This window comes from Lipotes vexillifer, unplaced genomic scaffold (assembly GCF_000442215.2).
Source record: "Lipotes vexillifer unplaced genomic scaffold, Lipotes_vexillifer_v1.1 scaffold948, whole genome shotgun sequence".
In the NCBI taxonomy this organism is placed as follows: domain Eukaryota; kingdom Metazoa; phylum Chordata; class Mammalia; order Artiodactyla; family Lipotidae; genus Lipotes; species Lipotes vexillifer.
Window position 1 is genome coordinate 1,060,178 of NW_006793764.1, and position 21,115 is coordinate 1,081,292.

The 21,115-nt window shown below is 40.7% G+C and overlaps 1 pseudogene; it reads right to left on the reverse strand.

Annotated features, from left to right (window-relative positions):
• Window positions 1-1,757: 1,757 nt before the first annotated feature.
• Window positions 1,758-19,488, reverse strand: LOC103086864 (transcription initiation factor IIA subunit 2 pseudogene; annotated as a pseudogene).
• Window positions 19,489-21,115: the final 1,627 nt, after the last annotated feature.

The following is a 21,115-nucleotide window of genomic DNA, read 5'->3' on the forward strand; positions in this document are numbered from 1 at the left end:
GCCATCATCATAAAGTCTACAAATAACAAATGCTGGAGAGGGTGTGGAGAAAAGGGAACCCTCCTACACTGTTGGTGAGAATGTAAATTGATACAGCCACTATGAGGAACAGTATGGAGTTTCCTTAAAAAACTAAAAACAGAGCTACCGTATGATCCAGCGATCCCAATCCTGGGCGTACATCTGGAGAAACCACAATTAGAAAAGATGCATGCACCCTAGTGTTTACTGCAACATATTTACAATAGCCAAGACATGAAAGCAATCTAAATGTCCATCAACAGATGAATGGATAAAGAAGATGTGGTACATATATACAATAGAATACTAATCAGCCATAAAAAAGAATGGAATGATGCCATCTGCAGCAACATGGATGGACCTAGAGATTATCAATACTAAGTGAAGTCAAAGACAAATATCATATGATATCACTTATATGTGGAATCTAAAAAAGAATGATACAAATGAACTTATTTACAAAACAGAGAACAGACTCAAAGATACAGAAAACAAACTTATGGTTACCAAAGGGGAAACGTTGAGGGGAGGGATAAATTAGGAATTTGGGAGTAACATACACACACTACTATATATAAAATAGATAATCAACAAGGACCTACTATGTAGCACAGGGAACCCTACTCAATATTTTGTAACAACCTATATGGGAAAAGAATCTGAAAGAGAATATATAGATATATATAGTGTTAACATAACTTTTGTATGCACTGAGAAACAAACCAAAAAAATTCATGTGACTCACTTTACTGCAATATTCACTTTACTGCAGTGGTCTGGAACCGAACCCATCATATCTTCAAGGCATGCCGGTATTTCAAAAGAGAAGGCAGCAGAGGAACATTACAGAAGAGATAGCTACTAAAAGCATAAGAAGGATCAAGAAAACATATAATCTCACTCCAACTTGCTCTCTTCCTATTCACCAAAATGAATCCAAGCACTGAAAGTTTCAACTCAAAGACATGAAGAGTCTCCACACCACCATCCCTTTTATTTTACATTTAATAAGATTTTTAAATTAAAAGTCAAACACATATTAGGATGTAAGGTTATTTTTAAATGTATGAATCTCGATCAATATAGCCAGTTCAGGAAATGATTTAATGTCAAATGGGACTATTTTATCTTACTGGGAACAGGGTTTTGTGGTTTGATTTTGTTGCTTTGTTTTGGCTGGGAACTCTGTCTGAAGATTATCTACTTTTTCCTAACAGAGTTTTATTTCTTAGTAGGTTTCTCATACCAATGTTACCACTGGTTCTGTATTACTTTAGAAAATGGATTTTCTAAGTAAAATTTATCCAGAATTTGCTAAAACCTCTTGCTAATGGTTTTTATTAACTGCAAAAGTTACAACTGATAAAACTGACATGACTTTACTGAAATGATATATTTTTCCAACTTCCCTACAATGAACATGGTACTCTTTATCTAAAGCTAATAAAATGCTTATCTAATATCTCTATATTGCTAGCTTAACAGTGCCACCTATTATTAGTCACATTGAGTTTTAGAATGAGTTTATTAAATACTGTTCTTTGGCAATAATTTTGACTTGTCATAAAAAGTTAAGTTTCTTCATGCTGCATAATGAAGATGATGTAAGAGGCCACAGAATTATAAGCTTCTCTCTACTGACATCCTCCAATCCGTGCAGCACAGTGTAATCACTCCTACATTTCTAGAATAATGTTTTCTAAAGTCTCGTTTTGTTGCACTTCAAAAAGTGCTGCTTAATGACAGAAGACGGCACTAAAAAGCCATTTTTCCTCTATGCATTCTGTAGTATTAAAGGCAGTATTTGTACCATCATAAGCTACAATTTTCACTTTATCCACTTTAATAAGCTCTGTCATCTCTCTGAATTCAGCCTCACTCAATACAGAAGTCCACACGTTATCACAGAATGTGTACATATGTGCAGAGCCTCTGGAATGTTGACTCTGTCCCTGAGTGTCGGTGCCAGAGCTCAATTTTTAGCCTTATCACACTGAAGTGGGACTTGAAGGGTGAGTTGGGGATGATCTATTAAGACGGTAGGAACTTATCTGCACCCTCCTGAAGACTGTTTCCTAAAGTGCATTTCTGTATAACTGATATGCTACCACTTAAGAGAAAGAAATTCTTGAAGTCCTGTGGGACAGAGCAACACAGCCAGGACTCAACAGGAGGTGCCTGCTTTCCCCAATGGCCCCTTCAGCAGCCCAAGAGACTGCAGAGCTGGGTCAGTGACCCAGAAGTACTCACAGAACCTGGCAGGGAAACCACACCAGGAAGAAAGGAGACCCCACCATTGTCTTTAAGACAAGGATCCAGAGACCAAATCTCACAGTCCCCAAGCATCAGAATGAGAAAGCCCATGCAGTTCTTTTAGCAAATGAAGTGGAGAACATACACAGCTTTCTTTTCTGTAGTGGCTAAAAAAAACAATTTTTACTTTAAAAAAAAAAAAAAAAAAAAAAAAAAAGTTTTTCAGATTTTTAAATGTTTAAAATAATATGGATTAGGGGAACTCCCCAACCTCTTTATAAAACAGCAGTGTTCGTCCAACACCAAGTTACATAAGTTTGGTGGGCCACGCAAGAGCTAAGAAGCTGATACTTCTATGTAAATCTGTAGGTAATCGATGGGAGAAGAAACTTGGAATACTCTAAGAGCTGATGATTGGGACAAAAAAGATATCAAACTTATTCAGAATCTAAGAACATCACGCTTCTTGAAGTAATTTAGAATTTTAAAACTGAAAAGGGCTTAAAAGAGCATCTAATAAAACCTCTTTATTTTACAGATGAGGAAACTAGTTTATGGTTGGCCCAAAGTCTTATGGTTTCTTTTTCTGCTTTAACATTCAGCAAAGTTTACATTCAAGCAGAGCAAAGACCTTGTTAGAGATTTTCGTTTCATAAGCTGGCATCTTGAAACCAAGAGTGAAGAATCTGATTTTAACACAGATGACAACTAAAGGCCAACAGATTTCGAAAATGGAAACTACAACGCCAAAGTCCAGGGTGAGAAGTAAAACCAGAGCTGGGCTGTTTTAAAGTGATCATAAGTGAACTGGCTGGAAATCCGCATTTCGGTGACAAATAAAATCATCCTTAGAATGCGTGGAATGTTGGGCCAGAGAGAAACATTAGAGCTCATCTGGTTTAAGCCCCTCTGCACAGATGAGGAAACTGAGGGTCAGAGAGTGAAAGTTACTCACTTATCCACATTCACACAGCTCGTTCAGAGCAGAGTCAGGCCTAGCATTCATGGGGCCCATGACCGTTCCGTCAAGTCAAGCTGCCTTGCAGAACCCATATTAAGGTGCCGATTCTGAGACTTGAAAAAAAGAGGTCAGATCTTAAGGATGTGAAAGCAAGAAGCAGAGGATGTCTTTGGTTTTTTATATACCCTTTCCAGATCTTTAAACGTATGAAAGCCAGGTCAGTGAGTCACAGGTTAATAACAGGAGTGGACTTTGTGATTGGGAAGGGAAGGCAATACAGAATTGGGGAGAGAAAATAAAGAATCTCAGCTTCCCATTCCTCACTCAAGATAGTGACAAAGCTCCAGACGGAGGCAGTGTACTCAGTCTGAATTTGCAACAGTAAAGCCGTGAGTGCAGTAAGTGCCTTATTTCTATTTATTTGAAATTAAAAATCTATGCAAAAGCAAGGCCTCATTTCTACCATTATCTGGGCTCCTACCCATGGCTACGCAAAGGTCTCCAGGGGTTTTTCGACATCAAAAAATTTTTACAGATGCCCGCTCTGTCCATCTCTCCGTACTGGTTGCTGTTGGGATGGCTCCTGCCCAAACCCCCAGGATTCCTAGAAATCAAGGGACTCCGCTACATCGGTGCCCTTGGAGCCTGAGAATCATTGCTAAGCTGCCTGGGGGCAACAATGCCTGGGATACACCAGCTACCATCCTCTGGAGTTCCACCCCTTCCGCATCCTGTCTTTATTTAAAATATTGATATTTGTTCATCATGGATTTTTTGCATTAATTTTTACTTTTTAAAATATTGCAATAAAATATAATTACCTTGATTACTGAGGTCTTTTTAGAGTCCTCTCAAATTTTATGCCTGAGTCAGTTGCCTCACTTGCCTCACCCTAGTCTCAGCCTTGTCCTTCCCTTAAGGCACGTGAGAGTGGGTCAAAGGTCACCAGCTTTCATGGGAGCCATGGACCATGACACTCTGTCTCCTCTCCAGGCCAGGAGGAGACTCTCTCTCCATCACTTTCCATCTCCCCAACCTTCTACTCACCTACCCTCTCCAGAAAAGCAAAAGCCAGCAGCTGAAGGAGGGCCAGGGAGCCACTTCAAGCACCTCATCTTCAGACCCATCTACAACCTTCCTCAAGGCAAGGAAGTCAAAGTTAGGCTTAGAATGGACATAGGGAAGGATGACTGGGAGGAAAATGATAAAGAGCCACAAACACAAAATAAACATCACATCACGAATGGTCTCCAGGAGTCGCAACAAGGAAAGAGATGTGCACAACTATGTGTGAAAAGAAAGATGTCCTCAGGAGAGAAAATCAACTTTGAGTAAATGCTCTCTCCAGTGGTGACAATAACATTTTTTGTTTTAATAAAGGAAAACCAAGAGTGATGGGGAGTGAAGGAAGATGGTAAAAGAAACCCAGACTATCAAAAACTTACCAGCATATTTCCAAGCTTTGGGGTCAAAACAAAACTTTAAATTATAGACTGTCTATGAAAATGTAGGAAATGCAGTAAGAGGAGATACGATCTGGGAGGAAATCGATGTTGAGTGTAGAGCCAAAAGGACTCGATGATCAGGTTAATGAAGAGTCAGGAGGGAAAAGGTGGAGAAAATGTAAGAAAAATAAAGTGAGAAGAAAATAAAGTGAAAAAAATGTCTCCTGTAGTCAAATTGGCTTAGAAAGAAGAGAAACAAACTCTGCCCAAGGAGGCATGAGATCGCTAAAAAATTCAGTCTGATCAATCTTTCTCTCCATGAACAGACCACAGGAGATATTAGCCAGAATTGAAGATTTGGAAGGGAACTGGGGACAGAAACTGGTCACATTGCTGGATTTGAGGAGACACAGTGGGTGTGAGTGTCCTGTTTAAGCCTTCTAAAGAGACACGCTAAGGGGGAGAAAGATATGCGTGGAGAGGTGCGGTTAAGTGAGGATTCTCAAGGAGAGGCTAACACAGACATGCTCGAATCCAGAAAGAAGCAAGTCCTAAGAAGGTGCAGAGGAGGAGGGGAAAAGGCAAAGAGAGGAAGAGAGAGAAAATAAGAATGAAGAGAGGTAACCATGAAGAAACAGAAAAAGCACTCAGTGGTTTTAAACAACACTCTTTTGAAAACCTGTTAGAAGAGCAGAATTTACTGTCTGAGAACTTTTCAATATATAAAGTATCCTACATCGCAATACTGTCAGCTCCGAAAAGCAGAAACCCACATCCTGAGCTTCTTTGCTCCGTTCTGTCGGTCAAGGGCAGCTCTCCAGCTGCTGGGCTGGAAGGGGACATATTCCCCAGAAGCCCAAGCTTTGCTATTATCTGCTATCTTAGTAAAAGCATGTTCCCACTTTGCCTTTGGAATGGTATTCTTTGTCACACAGGCAGTTTTAAAAGCTCTTGCAAGCAGGTAAAACAAGTTTCTGTTAGGTATCTAATATAATCCAACACATGGAAATCATAAGAGAGTTTGACAGTTCCTTTTTGTTTCTAAATCAGAAATAGTCATCTGTGGTAAGTCAGTAAAATAATACCAATATAATTCCGTATTATGCCTTCAGTTCTTTTTCTACAGGGTCTATTTTTTAAGCCAGAATACGAAATCAAAAGTTATAAATTGTTCTACATATTTTCCCATCGCATCTAACATCTGACAGTAAAGAGACAGATTTTCCTAAGATGTTGGACTTGTTTCCAAAAATGCATCATATGCATTTTTACAACATGTCTACTAAGAAAGTGTGACTTCACATGACCCTTAGTGGTTTTGTGATTTGTTTCTTGACCCTTATTCCTATATTTTGCACAACAGTTTAATAATACTTTGACTAATCAATTGAGACGGGGATGGGTAAATATAGCTTGTTATTACGTCATTTCCCAGGCTAACAGATTGAATTTGTCCATGTATATACATATACATAAACACCTTCAATAATCTAAAAAACATTATGAATAGATGAGAAATACCATAAACATATTCTCTACGTTGTTGTCATTTCAGTATTATCTTATGGTGGGAACTCCGAGCTTGCGACACTCAACATAAATGCTGCCAGTAATTTATTTATTTTTATTAAGACTCTACTTTAAGAGCAGTTTAAGGTTCACAGCAAAATTCAATGGAAGGTACAGAGATTTCCCATATACCCCTGCTCCCTCACATATACAGCCTCCCCAATTATCAGCATCCCCCACCAGAGTGGCACCTTTGTTACCACTAATGAACCTACATTCACATATCGTTATAACCCAGAGTCCATAGTTTACATTACAGTTCACTCTTGGTGGTGTACATTCTATGGGTTTGGACAAATGTGTAACAACATGTATCTATCATTATAGTATTGCACAAAGTATTTTCACTGACCTAAAGTTCCTTTGTGCTCTGGCTATTCATCTCTCCCTCCACGCAGCCTCAGACAACCACTAACCTTTTTACTGTCTCCATAGTTTCGTGGTAAGAACGTCGTATAGTTAGAACCATTCATTAGGTAACCTTTTCAGGTTGGCTTCTTTCACTTCAGAAATATGCATCTAAGCTTCCTCCATGTCTTTTCGTGGCTTAACAGCCCACTTCTTTTTAGCAATGAATGATATTCCACTGTCCGAATGTGCCACAGTTTATTTATTCGCCTACTGAAGATATCGTGGTTGCTTCCAAGTTTTGGTCATTATACATAAAGCTTCTATAAACGTTCATGTGCAGGTTTTGGGGTGAAAATAAGTTTTCAAGTCCTTTGGGTAAATACCAAGGAGCATGATTCCTGGATCAAACGGTAAGAGTATTTTAGTTTTGTAAGAAATTGCCAAGCTGTCTTCCAAAGTGGCTGCACCATTTTGCATTCCCACCAGCAATGAATGAGAGTTCTTACTGCTCCACAACTGCATCAGCATTTGGTGTCATCAGTGTTCCAGATTTTGGTCATTCTGATAGGTGTGTGGGCAGTTTATTTAATAAGGAAAAATGATAATCCTCAAAAGATGGTTTTGTTGAATAAGCAATTCTTTTAAAAAAATTAAGTTAAATCCCTGCTACATAATTTGCTTCTAAATACTGCAACAGATAAATTATAATAAACTTCACAGATAAATATCAAGATGTAAGAAGAGTGTGAGTGATAGGCACTGAGCATCTAAACCTGTCAGCAATTCATGAGACCTTCAGTTTGCTTATCTCCATACCAGTAATACAATATGACTGTCCAATCTCAGTGGAAATACCATTGGATTTGGAGCCAGATAACCCAGATTCTAACACCATCTCACTTTGCCTCTCTCCCTTTCCTCCTGAATGAAATGAAAGACTTGGACTGATCAGGCCTAAGGGGGTCGAGTAGGTAAGTTAAAGGAGTGAAGCAAGGACTTCCCTGGTGGCGCAGTGGTTGAGAGTCCGCCTGCCGATGCACGGGTTCGTACCCCAGTCCGCGAAGATCCCACATGCCGCCGAGGGGCTGGGCCCGTGAGCCATGGCCGCTGGGCCTGGGCGTCCGGAGCCTGTGCTCCGCAACGGGAGAGGCCACGACAGCGAGAGGCCCGCGGTAAGAGTGAAGCAAGCAAGATGGGGGCTGCCAGAAGCTAGGAAGCTCCTGCCACAAAGAAAGAGGAAACTGTGCTATCGATTGATGCCACGTGGAGTGTATATCTCATTTTGCCGAATCTGCAGATTTTCCATGAGAAGCCAGAAATCTAGGTTGAATACCATATTTCCTAATTTTTATCTATTGGAAACACATTTTAAAATTTCAAAAATACTCTAAGCATGGGACTTCTACTTCTCACCAAGATGGAGCAGCAGGGATCAAACTTACCTTCCCACTTGAAATAAACAAAAATAGACTAAATATATGAAACAATGGTTTTCAAGACACTGGACATCAGTCAATGAGGGACACTGACCTCTGAGAAATGGAAAATGAGGTAAGCCCTACAACTGCTCCAGCTTGAGAATGTCACAGCAATGCAGTGAATAAAGAACAGTCTTTCCAACAAACAGTGCGTGCTGGGATAATTCAGTATTCATATGAAAGAAAAATGAACTTCCATCTATGGAACCATAGATACAGAACATAGATCATGTTCAAAAATTAACTTAACGTGGATGTAGACCCTAATGTAAAACCTAAATTATAAAACTTCTACAAGTAAACGTAGGAGAAAACCTTTGTAATTATTATGATTTTTGGATGAATCTCAGAATAATTATGCTGAGTGAAAGAAGCCAGACATAAAAGGAGTACATACAGTATGATTCCATTCAGAAATAAGTAGTTCAGAAAACTCATACTAATCGATAGTGACAGAAAGCAGATCAGTGATTGCCTGCAGGGGCTAAGGACAGGAAGGAGGGATTACAAAGGGCAATGAGAAAACTTTCTGTGGTGAAGACTATGTTAATTATCTTGATTGTAAAGACGGTTTCACAGGTATATACCTGTGAAATATCAAACTGTATACTTTAAATACATGCAGTTTATTGTGTCACAATTATACCTCGATAAAATGTTTACACACACACACACACACACACACACACACACAAACACATACAGATACCAAGCGGCCAAACAAAACCCAATTGTTGGCAAAATCTTGCATGCTAGCTGCCAGTTTTCAATTTCTATATTCAATGGCATCTGGAATCACTTCCAGTGAACTGTCATTGTTTGAAATTTACCCAAGGCTAAAGCTAAAATTCAGTTTCCACAGACAGTAGATGTAACTACATAAAGGCATTCTAGAAAATATTTGCAGTTGAAAAGTTGAATATATTGAATGCGTGTATTAGCATGCATTAATTATTGAATATTTATATTGTGGCATAATTCATAAAATAGATTGTTCATTTTCAACAGATTTTGTTTCACTGTAATTTGGTTGAGCCTATAATTTTCTCAGTGCTCAAGCGGGTAAGAAGTACAAACCTCTCGTGCTACATTCCAGGGCAATTAAATCACAATGTCGCACGGAATGCTATAGAAGACATTCTAAGACCATCTCCCTTTTCCCACAATTCTGACATGTAGCAGTGCTTTGGGACTTGTGTATTATATGAGCAATATTCACATAATCAATGGGTTTGGGGCTTTGTTCACTCTATAGCCACAGAAGCACTGTTTTCAGAGTGTCTACATGTATCTATATCCACATAGACATGCACCTATACAAATAGAGTCACATTACACCACATAAACAGGTGTACAAACAAACCCATATGCACCCATTATCATGATACAATGTCTAATCCCAGCATGAATGTGTAATATATATCATATGAAGGGAACATAGGTGCCTATTTTTCTTGTATAAATATATTCTTGGATATATGGGTATATATCATTGCTCATAAACAATTTTTCAGGGTTAAACTGAAATTGCTCAAAGGACTTGGAAACAGAGGTGATTGGTTGTCCAGTAACCAAGTAGTCATAACACTGCGCACCAGTATCAGTTTTCATTTGCCATCAGACACGCCTAAAAGTTCTGGAGTTGATACAAGCCAGTCCCACAGGTAAGAAGAGTAGCAACATATTCTGTGGCGGCCTGCTACATGAAAAGGAGCCTGAGGAATGTCACTTGCTCTGCATCAAAACAATACAACAAAAGGATCTACTGTCCTTGGGTCACCCCCATTTCGGTCAGCTTAATGTGGGTGGAGCCCCACAAAACCCCATCTGGAATGTTGGCCATTTGTTCAGAGGCACCATTTGCAAACGACTTGCTTTCTTGTTCTTCTTTAAACTGCAGTTTAGAAAAAATGCTGGAGGCATTAAGAATGTTTAGACACAGGACAATTTTCATAGCTCAAATTTCAGGTAGAATAAATGTCTTCTGTCCCTTGTTCGTGGAAGTCCAGACAAGTCCTTAATAGGAAAGGTAGACAACACTTCTTTACAGTTGTCCACCACCTCCCTCCTTCTGCTCCCGTCAATTAACACTGATTAACACACACTCTAATTTCATTTCTGAACAATTCATTCAATATCTGACCATTGAAAAATTATAATCACCATCTTTAAAACGGACAATTAGGAAAAACGACCATTTTCTTGCTTAAGGCACACTGAAGAAAACTGGTCTAAGGCGCTAAGGGCAAGTTTAAAGATCTTTCTAATTGAGCATTCTTCTGCAAATGCACTGCAGGTGGATTTTCTCCTCTCGATTCTTAAGGGGAACATACATTTTTAAAACACATATATGATTTAAAATACATATAGTATTGAATTAAAACCCATAAGAAATAACTAAAACGTGAAAACACAGCAGTCACTCCTGAGTACTAAACATAAATTGATAGGATTGTTAGTCCCAGAAAGGCCCTAAAGTAGAGTATCTTTCCAAAAGACCAAAGAAATCTAAGTTGCATAAACACTTCTGTTGCTAAGATGGCAGTGAGAATTTAATTCTCTGATAAAGAAAATACCTCTTGCCTCCTGAGATAATAAAACAGCCAATATTGATGCATCATGTATTATGTGCTAGGTGCTACTCTAAACATCTTATGTACATTGACTCATTCAGTTCTCAGAACAACGCTATGACATAGGCACTATTATTTGCCCCATTTTCTAGATGAGGAATCTGAGGTAGACAGCAGTTGAGAAACCTGCCCATCACACAGCTTATTAGCGGCAGAGACAAGATTTGACCTTGCTAGTCTGGTTCCAAAATGAAAGTCCTTAAACACCATACTATCTTGCCCTTTGAGGCTACAGAGCAGTACCTTACCCACCAAGACCAATGTCCCCCACTAACTGACTACATGCAAGGTCAAGCTGTTTGCATGTGGTCAGTTTAGTTCGGTTCCAGCCAGCTCTGTGCTCTGCTGTGCGGCTAAGAAACCCCACCATTCCAGCTCTGTCCACTTAGCTTTTTGCAAATAATCTTTAAAAATGAAAACTGTTTGTTACTATTGTTCACTTACATTTAAGAGTAAGCAGGCTATGGGCTTCCCTGGTGGCACAATGGTTGAGAGAGTCCGCCTGCCGATGCAGGGGGGCTATAAGAGCACATTGTGATGGGAAGCTATTGTTTGAAAAACACATTTTTTTTTTTAAAGAGGACTCCTGGGAATGAGAAGTGCAGCTCCAGAGGCAAGAGGAGAGCACTGGAAGGAGAACAATGAGTAAAACTTAAAATATTATTTTCTATAGCAAATTTGTAATAAAACACTCTGAACACTTCTCTGGGATCCCATTCCCACTTTTTCTTAGCCTTGGAGTTGACCTCCTTCCGCAACGCCCCATCTCTCTTCTCTGCCACCTCTCCTCTATCGCAAGCCATCTATCCTGTCTTATGACCACCTCCTTTGCAAACACCTCTCTCATTAGACTTTCGGGTTGTTTTGGGGTTGTTGCAGCCATTCACCCTCTCCTTTGTGTGATCCCTAAATCATGTCTTTCACGCCTGGGTGGAAAGGTGGAGAACAGCAGGTTAAGCCAGGGGCCACAAACAACAGAATCTAGCCTTTTCCAACTCCTAGCGTGGAACGGGCCTAGGGTACAGCAGGTACAGATGTGAAATACTCCTGATTGAAAGAGCAGTTGTTGGAGCACTGATTGGCCAACCTCAGAAGCACTTGCCGTCCAAGGTGGTAACCAAAGGACTCTCTGGAAAGAAGTCACCTCCTGTCTGATCTTCAGTATCTGGACCATCACTTGTCTAAGCTGCCCTGGGAAGTGTCAGCAGCTCATGACAGCAGTTGGAAGAAGCTAGGGTCTGATAGGACTTCCAGCTTATGCCATGAGGCGGGGAAGCTGGAGGCGGGGTGTCGGCCAACCCCTTCCTAGCCATAGCGTGACTCGTCTCTATTACCTCCAGGGAGAAATCACAGAGGTTATTTTGCTTCCTGAGTGAACAAAAATTCTTCTGGAAAAGTAGGCTTAGAAATGCAAAGTCCTAAATCAGAAATCCTTACAGGGCTATGGATGTTTCTTTGTATCCAGGCAACTGCTGATTGATTGCATAATATTCAGCTCTTAGTCGGTGCTGCCTTTTAGGCCTTAGCCTGCCTGACCCAACAGCTGCTTAACCTGGATCCAAAAATTTATAACTTTATTTTGAACAAATCTCAAACAATTTCATTTGACTTTTCCCAACTCGACTATGCAACTCAAAATTTGTTTTAAATTTTACAGTCCTTTTTTTCCCCCTTCTCTCTGTCTCTCCCCACCTTTTTCTCCTACCCCTTCTTACAGCTGTAGCTTCGGAATTTGAGTTGGTTTTCTTTAGGCAGCAGCAGATTTTGTGATGCAAAAGAAAGGAAGTTTGCAGAAGGGAAGGGGGTAAAGCAGGGAGAAGGGCAAGGTCGGTTTACTAACTCTTTGGATCCCTCCAGAACAAGCTAAAACCTAATACTATATAAATACTGAAGTGCACAGTAGAGTCAAAGTATTCAATAAACATTTACTGTGAATGGAAGCATTAGGGAAGGCTTAGGCCCTGCCTGAATTCCCATGAAATTTGTAAATATTTCTTTCATTTGTTCTCCATTTACAATTAGTTGCGGTCAAGCTGATCAAAGCCAAAAGAGGCCTGTTGCATGTGAACCCGCATCCCTCACAATGACATCCACGAAGCAGAATGAAATATGGAATATCAGGTTTCCACGGATGTATGAACTTGTAAAAAATCTGAAAGAATAGGAGGTTTTTCACACTGAGTAATGTGAAACATTTGGTGCAGATTGTAGGCCTCTGAAGAGGGAAAGGGAGAGCCCAAATCTATCAGGCTATAAAACAGAAGCGGGCCCAGGCCAACATTAGGGTCTTCCCCAGTAGGCAGGCATCCAGTGATTTAGCTGTCACAGGCTCTCCACCCTCTGGACCCCGCTCTGGAGGTCCTGGCAAAGAAGCCCCTTGGGCAGGGGGAGAGAGGAGGCACCCAGGGCTCGGCCTGGGATGACAGCTTTTCAGCAGCCCACGCTCTACTCCATCCCACTCCCTTGCGTTCTGTTGCTGGACTGTTGAACTACTGCTCTCCCACCCCTGCCAAATATACACACCCCTCTATACTGATGGGGTTACAGGGGTTTCCAATCAGAGGGGTTTAAGTACTTGAAACGTACTTAGACAGGATCTTCTACACACAGTCGAAGTCAATAAAGAACCCCAAGTGAATCCAGAAGTATATACTAGCACAAAGCCTCAAAAAGCCACATATACTGTTCCCCTGGCTCACTTGAGTGTCCGCTTTCTTTTCTCTCTTTCTTCATGCAGACATTCTCCTCCCATAAAGCCCGCATCACTGTCAGCTGGGGCTGCAGTCTCCTTTTGTAACAATTCAGAGTGTTTTAGTTGTTTTTTAGTTCCTGTTTTCAGCCCATAATGGAGTCTGAGGCAGGGACATGAAGGGGCAGGGCTTTAGCAGTTTACATTCTTTTACCCCCAGAAGTGCCTAAGGCCATGAGGCAACATCTGCTTCCTTACTGGAAAACTGAGCAGCCACTACGCCAGCTTAAATAAAAGACGTCATGATAATGCATGAATACTCACAAGGAAATAAGCAAGGGCTATTGCCAAGGACTTCAAACCAGCAAAGGCAGGCAGCCTGGTATCACCGTGCGGCTCTTTGAGAAACACAAACAAACCTGGCTCCTTACACTCCTCACCCTCCCCTCCCCCAGGGGCCCTGTAAGTCTACCATCTCTCCTCGCCAGACTGGTGAGGGGGGCATATTTTGTTCAAGGTACATCCCCGCTGCAAAGCACCAGGAACAAGAGAAAGGCTGAAATCCACTGTATTTTACTAAGGTGGGGAAAGGTTTGTAAGGATTAAAGATTGGGAGTACGCAGGTGTAAACAAATGCTAAGGAGAACTGAGTCACTGTGAGAATCCAGCCACCCCCATGGAATCACGCATACACCCCTCCTGCTCTCCACCAGTAGCCTGTACAAACGAAGGATGATGGAGGAGAAAGATCACGAATAAAGTGTCACCTCTGAACTGAAAGCCACTGTGTGATACCAAGCTGTTCCTTCAAAGAGAGTTCTCCAAAGCTCTGGGTTGCAGGTGACCTGGGCTTCTACAGCCACACGGAAAGCTCCTCCGCTGGACTAGGGAGAACTGTACAACAATACAGCAGTGTGGGAGGCAGAAACCTTAATGTTCATGGAATCAACATAGAGAGAAAACCTTAACGTGACCTTGCATGGAAGCCTTCAGCTTAGAAGAACTGAATCAGCCCAAACTTTTCAGAATTTGTAAGGCAGGACAGAAGGAGAACAATTTTAAACAGTGTCACAAATAGTCTCCAAAGACCTTGTGAAAACAAGTAGCTGTACCAAAACCCATATTTTGGCAATCTGATCACAGATGATTTGAGACATGATGGGTTAGGTTTTCTTGCAAATGAGTATGAGTTGATAGTTTTGAAAAGGAGATCTGCAAATGGAGATTTGGCCAAAATTGGCTTCATATACTTAGTTCACTCACAATGCACATCCTTCGCCAGGATGTGGTGACTACAGACTCACCTGGCAATGCCATCCAGCCCCACACAGGGGAGAGAAGTTGATGTGGTATTTTTCTTTAATTAACACCCACCATCGGTTTCAAGAAACAAAATACCACCACACCCCAGAAGCCACTTATATATATCACGGATTAGAGCCCATTCCTTCCTCCTTAGAGGTAACTGTGTTGGTAATTTATAGTGTTTACTACCTATGTATTGATAGCTATCCTGAAACACTATATAGTTTAATGTCTATATTTGGACTTTACAATCATGGAGTTAAACCAATATATTATTCTTTTATGACTTGTTCTTTTTTTTTTTTGTTTGCGGTACGCGGGCCTCTCACCGCTGCGGCCTCTCCCGTTGCGGAGCACAGGCCCCGGACAGGCAGGCTCAGCAGCCATGGTTCACGGGCCCAGCCGCCCCGCGGCACGTGGGATCTTCCCGGACCGGGGCACGAACCCGCGTCCCCTGCATCGGCAGGCGGACTCTCAACCACTGAGCCACCAGGGAAGCCCTGACTTGCTCTTTTTAATTCAATACTGTGAGATTGATCACTGTTGGTGCACGTAAATTTTTTCATATTCACTGCTGTATAGTGTTCTACTGTATAAGTATGTCTCTTTCTTTTGATAAATCCATTGGGGTTTTCCAGAGAAACAGAACCAAAATATATCCTATCAGCTCTGTAATAAATAGATTATTACTGTTATACACACACACACACACACACACACACACACACACACACACACACACACACAGACGTGGAAACTGGCTCATACTAATTGTGGAGGCTGAACAGTTCCATGACCTGCCCTCTGCAAGCCAGAGACACAGGGAAGCTGGAGGTATAATTCCAGCCCAAGTTTGAAGGCCTGAGAACCAGGGGAGCTGATGGTGTAAGTCCCAGTCCAAAGGCAGAAGACAGATGCCCCAGCTCAAACAGGCAAGCAGGGAGCAAAAGTGGTGAATTCGTCCTTCCTCCGCCTTTTGTTCTATTTAGGCCTTCAGTAGATTGGATAATGCCCATCCACACTGGGAGTATAATCTACTGAGTCCACCAATTAAAATGGTAATCTCATCCAGAAACACCCTCAAAGAAACAGCTAGAAATAATGTTCAATCTGGGCACCCCATGGTACAGTCAAGTTGACACATAAGATTAACCATCACAATAAACCAGTAGGTTATTTTTATATTAATCTATATTTCATTTATGTGTTTAACATATATAAACATATGTTATATTACCTCTGCTCATTAAAAACACCATTATGAAACTTTCTGTATATGCCTCCTGGTGCACATATGCAAGATTTTCTCTAAGGTATATACCTGGTCATGTAATTCATAGATCACAGGGCATGCTCATGGCTCAACACTGCCACACACATTTCCAAAATGGATATACCCATTTCTACTCCTAACAGCAGTGGATAAGAATTCCTATATCTCCATATCCTGGTTAACACTTGGTATTATTCAACAGCTGATTATGAAATGGTAGCTCATTGCAATTTCAATTTGCATTTCCCTGACTGTAATAAAATTGACCATTTATCCATCTGTCATGTGAAACTGATTCTGTAAAATTACTATTTATTTCATCTGTCCATTTTCCAATTAGGTTATTTCTCTTTCTTATTCATTAGTTGGAGTTCATATATTCTGAATAATGTATTCACACAATTTGTAATATCTCAAAGAAGGACTTTTTAATTTTATTATAAACTATTATAATCAGTATTTCCCTTTAGAGTTATTCTTTTGTGTCTTATTGAAGTAATCCTCTACCCTAATGTCACAATGACATTCTCCTACATTAATTTCAAATAGTCTTGCCTTTTAGGGTCTATTTAGTGTACCTGAAATTAATTTTTGAGCATCATGTTAGGTAGGAATCAAATTTCATGTATCTTCCAAATGTATAATCAATTATCTCAGCATCGTGTATTAAAAATACATCCTTTTTCTTCCACTCTCCCAAATAATTATAGCAGATATCCTTATATTCATGGGTCCATTTCTGGTCTATCCTATTCAAGTGGTCCATTTTCTATCCCTCTGCCAATAACCATCTATTGGGTAGAGCAAGTCAGAGAAAAAGAAATGTAGGACCTTCACAGGAGCAATAGGAAGACTGACAGCTGATCTAAAAGAAACACCAGAAGCAAGGAGACAGGAGGAAATATCGTGCCCAGATATGCTTATTTGTCCGTTTCGGAAAACTTATAGCATTTCTTGAGCCCGTGGCTTGAAGTCTTTCGTCTGTTTTGGAAAATCCTCAGCCACTGCTCCACCAACTACTGCTTCTGTCACTTTCTCTCATCAACTCTTCTTGGACATTTTCACTCTGTCACATATATATACCTTATGTTCTTCTAAAATTGTACATCTGCTTCCATTTCATCCTTCAATATGGATATTTTTTTCTGATCTACCACTTTCTCTCTCGTTTGATGTGCCTAATCTGAAGTTAAATCCACCCACTGAGTTCTTAGCTTGAGTACTTTCATTTTTCCATTTATAATATCCATTTGATAATTTTTAAGTTTCTCATTCTTGCCAACAGTCTCTATGTTTCCTTTTAACTATTTTAATGTACTAATCATAGCTATTTTAAAGTCTATATTTGATAACTTAAATATCTGGACCTCCCTTTAGGGTCTATTATAATTTTTTATCTTATTTTTCAGTCAAGTCTTGCCTTTTTACATATCCAATTATTTTTGATAGCATGGAGGACATTTTTTAGGAAAAACTGTCGAGGTAATACGCTGCTCTGGATGATATTATTATCCTCCAGAGAGGATTTAATTTGCAGTTAATTTTACATACAGTTAAGGTCGAATCAGGATTAAGCTGATTTGAGCTTCAGTCCTATTTGGACTTGTCTGGCTCTGGTTCACTTTTACTCCTAGAATGTAGCTTTGTAGGGTCCTAACAAAAAGCTTGGGATGTTGGGGCTTCCCTGGTGACGCAGTGGTTGGGAGTCTGCCTACCGATGCAGGGGACACGGGTTCAAGCCCCAGTCCGGGAAGATCCCGCATGCCGCGGAGCAGCTGGGCCCGTGAGCCATGGCCGCTGGGCCTGCGCGTCCAGAGCCTGTGCTCCACAACGGGAGAGGCCACAACAGTGAGAGGCCCGCATACCGCAAAAAAGAAAAACAAAAAAAAAGCTTGGGATGTTTAACAAGGCATCCTCTTCTTGACGGGCCCTGAACTCTACTTTTCATTCCTCCAGCTCTGTAGAACTGCTAACATCTCTGGTCAGCTTCTGGATCTCTCAGCTATTGCTTTTGTTTTCAGAATCTGTGGTTGCCTCAAAATGAAAAGCAACCCCCAAATGCTGAATTCACTTTTCCTGAGGCTTCCCTCTTACTCCAGATCTTGAATCTGGAAATTATCAGTGCTTACATAGCTCTCTGTACCTTCAAACATTTATTTTTGTATTTTGTCCAGCTTTTCTCTGAGAATTGGTTTACAATATTCTAGTCAGCCATTACTGGAAGCGAAACTCTGGTATTTAAGATTTTTTTGATGCTCTTGTAAATGCTATCCTTTTACAACTAATTTTCAATTGTAGTTGGTGTGTAGAAATGATTGGTTTTACTAAATTAATTTCTTTTTATATCCAGCAACATCACCAAATTCTGAGTAATTCCAGTCAATTATTTATAGATTCGTTGGGGTTTTCTAATAAACCCTAGTTATTCATATTATCTGTGAACTGTAGCTTTGTCTCTTCCCTTCTAGTGTTTACATGTATTTAATTTCTCTTACCTTACATGTTGGTTGGGAACTCTAAAATAATGTTGAATAAAAATGGTGATAGAGGGCACCCTCGTCTTGTTCACAGTCTTAAAGATAATGCTTATATGTTTTCCATCAAGTCTGATAATTTGTTGTGGTAATTTGTAGATGCCCTTTCTCAGAATAAATAAGGTTTCCTATAATCCTAGACAGCTATGACTGGATGTGTACAAACAAAGTTGGTTCAGGGTGTTTAAGCAAACTCAAGAAACACCAACTTTGTCAATGTCAATTTGCAGAATTCCAGGACAATTATCTTACTCCCAATATGGAGAGAGCAGAAGCCTCTTATTTACCCTTTGGTAGGCTCCTCAGTCTCTAGGTATATTATTAAGATCCATTTTTGCCTCTTGGGCCCCAAAGCAACATTAGCACATAAAAGTCTCTTTTCCTCATACCTTTTTTCACAGTCTCCTCACATTTTACAACACAAAGTTCTTCCTAGTATCTATTCTCCATTCTAATCTTCTGGTAAAAGAGCTCGGCTAATCACCATCCTTCAAACAAAAGCACTTTTTTATATTTAAAAAATGTTGTTTTCCCCTTAGTCTTTTATTCAACGTACTAAATAACATCAACCTTTTTTACTTTACTTCAGGCCTTAGTATCTCTGAAAGTATCCAAAGTTCATCATAGTTGCACTTCAGTGCTAGCATCCTAACTTGGACAACATTATACAAGGTCCTAACCACATCAAGTACCAGGGGAAGTTTACATCATGGCTTCTTGCTCCCTGCATTTCACATGTTCTGATTTTTCTCTGCCTTTTAAATCATGCCCCTCCTCCATTGCCGAATCATCACTCACTTGCAATTCACTCTAACCTTTGGATACTTTTCTGATGTGGGAGGATGGAGGCCCTCTGAGATGTAGCAGGACTCTTATACTTGTCCACACTTTCTTCCCTCTTGTCACAGTCACTGAACGTTTTAGTCCTGATGGGTTTCAGGATGTTAGCTCGCAGTCTTCCGCAATTCCCGATCATGGGCGGATGGAATCAGTATATCTTATACCTTTCTACGTCACTGACAAACACATTAAGTAGCACCACACCAGAGGCCAATTCTTTCAGAACTCCAATCAGTAAAGCAACATTCCCATTTTCATATGGGGCACCCACCATCTAGCTGTACGTTATGGAACTTTTTTTTAAATGTCAATACTTGGGCCCTACTCCAAAAGAATCTGATTTAATTGGTCTGGGGTGGGGCTGCCCAAGTGATTCGAATGCGTAGGCAAGACTGAGATCACTGACCAGTACCTGATACCCTGTACTATATCTAGTATGTTTTTAGCACAGTGGTTCTCAAACTTCACTGTGCATACAAACCACCCTGGGGGTCTTCTGAAAATGCAGACCTTACTTCAGTAAATCTGGGGTGGGACCTGAAATTCTGCCTTCCCGAAGCTTCCAAGAAGCTTCCCGTCGAGGCCAAGAACATGAACCACAATTTGAAATGCAAAAAAGCAGAGACCCTCACTCAAATTGAGCACACAGTTCACTGCTGAACAGCCTAGTCTTTCAAGTCTAACTCTGACACTTGATTCAAAATAATTTCTCGAATACCCTCAGCCTTTGCCCAGGCCTTGTGGTTATTCCCAGAGTTCACTCTTTGTCTGTTTGCAGATCCATATCATACATGACATCATTTTCTGGGTTTGCGAAATCAGTGAGCATATGAAGCTGGGTTTCCCAACCTATATCTTGGCATCGTCTACTGCTGGCTACTGATCTCACCCTCCTTAGAGAAAGATTTTGGCCAAGAAGCCTTCTTCTCTGAGGTTTGCTGGGTGCTCTGGAGGGAAAAGATTCCAACCAGCATTAGTGCCCTTGCCCACACAACACACACCTTACACACACCTGAGTCTCAGCATTTCACAGGCACACCACTGTACTGTCAGACCCCTGCCTCCCTAGGACCTTGAGGTTTCAGGAAAATGAAAACCAGCTGCTCTCCTCTTCAAAAGAAGCCTGGGACCACAGGTATGAAGGGATACTATGCAAGACCCTCTGCCCAAGCCCTGCCTATTTTTAATTCCATCATAAACCGTCCTCACATATATATCCCTTGCTTCCTCCAGCCCACTGTTGGAGCCATTCTACTCACCAATGCTAAGCATCATTTGGTTTTAGGGATGTGTAGCGGGATGCTTGTATCCAGTCTACTCAAGATTATCTTGGCATTGCTTTCAATAGGATTATGAGATCCTCACTGGGGAAATCCAAGAGGCTTTGAAGAAGGCAGCAATCCCAGCTCAGTCACTTACCAACGGTGTGATATTGACAAGTTATTTGATTGCTCAGAACTTCATTTTCTTCATCTTAAAATGATGCAAAACCTACCCCATAGGACTGTTGTAAAGATTATATGAGATGCACATGAAGTGTGCATACAGTGTCTGGTACTTACCACTGGTTCAGTCACGGGTAATAACCTACATCAGAAGTCCATGTGAGTCCTATCTGGGATATTTCAAGGCCTGTTTGATGTTTCACAAATTCTGTTAGAGGCCTAGGAGAGATGTATAACTTCTGTTTCCAGAATGTGTCTCATATTTATTAAGCTCTGAACCACACTGTACACACTCCTGCTGGATATTCCTACCCCATC